We start from the raw sequence: 5,050 nt of genomic DNA, 5'->3' as shown, positions 1-5,050 counted from the left end.
TATTTATTTATTTTTTTTGTCTGTAATGTAAGGCTGTCTGTAAAACCCTTGCAATCCATCAGACAATACTTGTGCTAAGTGATATGATTTTGAATACTCAATCCTCAGTTGCTTTTAAAAAAAGACATAGGGAACCAGAAACTGTGGCCCATGCCTATAATTCTAGCCCTTTAGGAGCCTGAGGCAGGAGGATCACTTGAGGGCAGCCTGGGCAACATAGGGATACCCCATTTCTCCACAAAATTAAATTAACATGCATGGTGGCAGGTGCCTGTAATCCCAGCTACTCTGGAGGCTGAGGCATGAGGATCCCTTGAGCCCAGGAATTTGAGGCTCCAGTGAACGATGATGATACCCCTGTACTCCAGCCTGGGTGGCAGAGTGAGATCCGAAGCCTAATAAAACAATACATTTTAAATAAACATTTCAATAAATAAATAGATAAATAAACAAATAATAACTATGTAAAGAGAAGGATTTCCGAGTCCTTAGGCAACTCTTTGTATTTTGTATTTGTTAATTCTGTCGCCCTCATATTAGTAATTGCTTGCAAACTGGAAAGGTAGGCTTTTTAGTGAGTTAAGAAACTACATACTGTACACCCAAAAGTAAAGATAAGGGGTAAACCTTACTCAGAGAAGTATCCTGCCAATTGTCAGCTTAAAGAATGTATGGGATCACAAGGACTTGTCATAATGCAAGGGAAAATGGTTTATATCCATATTTCCGTTACGGTTTTGACATTTTCTTTGAAAAAACATTAACCTATTACTTTTTTACAGATATTTACAAAATAAATGGTTCATCTGATATCAAGGCAGGTGGCATTATAGTTCACCTCATTGCCTATAAAACTTCAATTATCAGCCTCATGAAAAATTTTGTATAAATTGAGAAAGGACTTGCCTTTTTTTATACAAAGCCATTTCTAGAACAACTGCCGTAATAGAGGTTTAAAATTATATGCCCTTTGGATTTTATTCTGGGAAATGATTCAGCTTAATGCAAATCATATCAGTAGCAGAATAAGCTCCTATTTGCATAGGTATTTTGGGATAGCTGTTTATTTTACGGTGAGACACTGATGACCGTGGAATGGTGCTAATAATGTGACCCAGGATACTTCTTGTTCTGTGCCTCCCAGGAAGGCCAAGAAACATTTTTGCAACAGAAAAACATTTGGAACTTCAAGTCTTGGGAAAGTTAAAATGATCCATTTGAACATTATAGAAAGTCATTCCACACATTCCTGGGAAGAGAGATGATAACAGGCTCAAAGACAAGTGTAAATGTATCTTTTTATTGATTTCCATTTCTTGGGTTTTGGAATCTCACCTTACAGCTAGGATATCTGATGTGTAGTTATGAACTTTCATTTTCTCCCCCCGGAGACTATGCTGCTATTAGATAAATAGGGATTGGCAAACTGTTTCTGTAAAGGCCTAAATAGTCGATCTTTTCTGTTTTGCCGGCTCTGTGGTCCCTGTCTTAACTAGTCACTGGGGCTGTAGTGTGAAAACAGCACAGGCAGCAGGCAGACAGATGGGTGTGGCTGGATTCCAATAAAACTCGGTTTCCTAGAACAGGTTGTGTGCTGGATTTAGCCTCTTTGGAACTGCCTGGACGATCCCACTCCAGTTTTCTGTTGTGTCGGAGGAGAGGAAGCTTGGTGAGGGGCAGGATTAGTTCCATCTTTGCAGATGACCTCTGGCTCTGTTTTGTCAGAAACTCATCACACCTTACACCTGCCAAAGTCCTTCCTTAGCAGATCTAAAACTCTATCAACCGAGTAGAAATTTTACTTCTGGTTCCTTTGTGTTCAGTGCCACAAGTTGTGATCTTCAAAAATTAACCTGTTCTTATAAAAATATGTGAAACGCGTCATGAATTGGCATGTCATCCTTGCATGGGGGCCATGCTTCTATTCTCTGCAGCATTCCAGTGTTAGCATACATGCCGTGAAGTCAGTACTAAAGCCTAATCTTGTGTGTCAGTGTTCACACGGAGACTCTAGGCGCTGTTGTCCAGACACAGTGGTCCAGCGGTTGGCTGTCCAGCACCTAATGTGAGGACCGGCATAAAGAACATCCTTAAATATTTTTTCAGTTCCAGCCTTAAGCTCTTGAGACTTCTCTTTCCCCTGCTCCTAGGACAGTGGGCAAGGACTCTAACTGCCTTCTTCTTCCCTATGGCCAATTTTCTGCACTGATTTATCTGCCTCAGTTTCTCCTCCACAGGGTAAGATGCTCCCATCTACTCTATTGCCAAGTGGCCACCTGGCCCCTCCCATCTCCTTCACGTTTGTACATTCCCACCTGCTACTCCCAGATCAGACCGCGCTGGTATTAAATGAACATAAAACCAAAAATGAGGCTAGGTAAGAAATTTAACGGCTGGTTTAAAAGTCAGCGAGCTAATCTGTTTTTTACTCTGCCTTGCTTAGCTTGTTTCTCTGTTTCTCCCATTTTCTGGGGGTGTTTTCCCTTGCCAAGATTAAGGTCTTTGGTCCCCATTCTGCCTGCAGCGGGTGGGCTTAACCCTGTATGGAATAACCCTGCTTCATATGACTTGTGTCAATTCGCGCTCTGTGTCGCCAGACTCAGACCATTTGGGGACCATTACAAAGTGAACCTGCGTCACTATTGAGCAAAATCAGACCCAGGGTTCTGGCCCCGAATGCCCACCTCAGTGGTAGGATTAGACCAAAGCATCCACCTCCTGACCCCAGGTGGTTGCTGTTGCACCAGACTGACTGTGTGTGATATCCACACGTGTGTGTGTAACCAGGCCTTCCATCACATGTGTGCTCTGGAGCACGTGCTGCATGTCAGAGGGAGCAAGCCCAGAAAAATCTGAGGCTCTTCTGCCAAACGAACAAATATGATCCCGCTTTGATATAATGCAGTGTTAGCACAGGAGGGTGGCCTGCAGAGCCCCCCAACACACTCTGGTGCCGAGCTGTTTTTGAGTGATGCCGTCTTTGTCTTCTGCTTCCTTCATTCCATGCAGAAGATTAAACACAGGGGTAGGCAGGTTCTGGGCCCATCTGGGCAATGGATTCAGGCCACCTCCAGGGATTGAGGATTCAGGCCACCTCCAGGGATTGAGAATGTGGGTGTTACAAGCTCTGAAGTTTTTTCATTTAGGAAACTTATTTTCTTTCTAGGAGGACATTTAATAGACACTTGCACCATGCCACTGACCATGGGGAATTATTGTCAGGGTCCTCATAACATTGATTAGCTCTGTGCCAGGTGCCCTGCCCAGAGAGAGGCTGGACTCAGCCTTCTAAGCAGGAGCGAGGGCAACTTGTGCAGTCAGGAGGGATTCTGTTGTTGCCCGTTACTGTGAGGTGTCATCACACTGGGCAGAACATAGAATGCACGCTGTCCTCTCCACCCCATCAGCCGTGGCCGCAGACTGCACTGCCCTCTGTGATGGGGACATGAATTACATCTGACAAAATCCCAACTAAAACCTTAGACTCTCATCCAGCTCAACGTTTTGTAACACACACCATCAAGAACATTCCTGAGAAGTGGGTAATACTTTACCTAGGATGGCTCAGGTGGTACTTGTGATGGCAGGGATTTCACTTTTTATTTTTTGAAGTTTTTGGCCGGGGCCGGGTTTGAACCCACCACCTCTGGTATATGGGGCCAGCGCCCTACTCCTTTGAGCGACAGGCACTGCCCAGGGATTTCACATTATCTCATGTTATTCACCATAATTGAAGATGCATCATTTATTCCTTCACTTCATGACAGAGTCAACACCGCCCTCTTAATAAAACTCGAGGCAGGCAGAGGCAGAACCCCCTGGGCTCAACCAGTCGCAATAATAACTGGAAAGTGGTGAGTGGTTACATTTTATAATGGTGTGAAGGAGGCTGTCGGTGTTCAGACAGACCAGGCCGGCAGCTTTAAGTTTGAAATCTAAGTCTCTGAGCCAGTTTCAGAAATGCGCTCTGCATTGCAGCAGCTCTCAACTCCACCATCTGACCTAGACGGAAGTCACACACCTCAGAGGGTTGGCGTTTTTGCTTTGCATTGGCTTTGCCTAACTTCTTTCTCTCCCTGTCCCCTACAGCATGGGCTGATTTCTCTGCAGTCCGTATGTGGCCCCATCTTCATTAGTTGTGCTTAGGCGGCAGGGCACAGGTCATCTGTTGCAAGCCTGGGTGCATGGGAGGTGGGACTTGATGGCTTTATTTTCATAAGCTGCTCAGGAGCCTTCCCTGTACACTGAAGACTCAGCTGAGTAATAACTCGTAATAAGCTTAGTCATAGTGTTTCGGCCACTGGGAAGCCCCTGTCCAACTGGGACTTTGTGAGTTCCCCCGACAGATGCCTGTGGACATTGCCTATTGGAGTGGACAGATTGATGGCCCTCATCAGCTGACTGCTGTGACTGCATTGGGGACTCTCCGTATCATCCTTCCTCCAGCTCAGACATTGCTGTGAGTGGTTTGCGGGGAGCATAATCCCCCCTTGATAACACCGCAGGAAGACTTTTCACATCACCGTCCCCCTCTGCCCTGGCACCACATGCTTCTCTACCAGATGGTAAATCCCAGGAGTCTGACAGATCAGGGTTAGACAGAATTTTTCATGCTCGGCATAGTTTCCCTTAAAATTGCTTCATTTTCTTTCTAATGTTAGGGTACAGGTTGAGAGTGTTATCCTCTGAAAGGAAACTTGAGGTACAGGAGTTTAAGTACAGAGATGCTCCTTGGCTTACTATGTGATTACACCCCAGTAACACCATTATATTTTGAAAATATAACTTGAAAATGTATCGACGACACCACAGCTTAGTCCCCAGCCTATTGTAAATGTGCTAAAAACACTGGCATTAGCCTACAGCTGGGCAAAATTATCTAACACAAAGCTTCTTCTACACAGAAATGTTGACGGTCTCATATAATTTATTAAATGCCTAATTGAAAATGAAAAACAGAATGGTTGTTGGGTACTCGATGCGTGACTTCTACTGAATTATATCACTTTCTCACCATTGGGAAGTCGGAAAAAACCTGCAAGCTGAACCA

At 44.6% G+C, this 5,050-nt stretch overlaps 1 non-coding gene across 1 annotated transcript; it reads right to left on the bottom strand.

Moving 5' to 3' along the window:
* Window positions 1-1,865: 1,865 nt before the first annotated feature.
* On the bottom strand, window positions 1,866-1,968 carry LOC111726438. Its single transcript, XR_002774208.1, has one exon. It is a non-coding gene; the product is annotated as a U6 spliceosomal RNA (small nuclear RNA).
* Window positions 1,969-5,050: the final 3,082 nt, after the last annotated feature.

This window comes from Otolemur garnettii, unplaced genomic scaffold (assembly GCF_000181295.1).
Source record: "Otolemur garnettii isolate 467f Iridium unplaced genomic scaffold, OtoGar3 scaffold00065, whole genome shotgun sequence".
Taxonomy (NCBI): Eukaryota; Metazoa; Chordata; class Mammalia; order Primates; family Galagidae; genus Otolemur; species Otolemur garnettii.
This window is presented reverse-complemented; position numbering and strand designations above follow the sequence as displayed.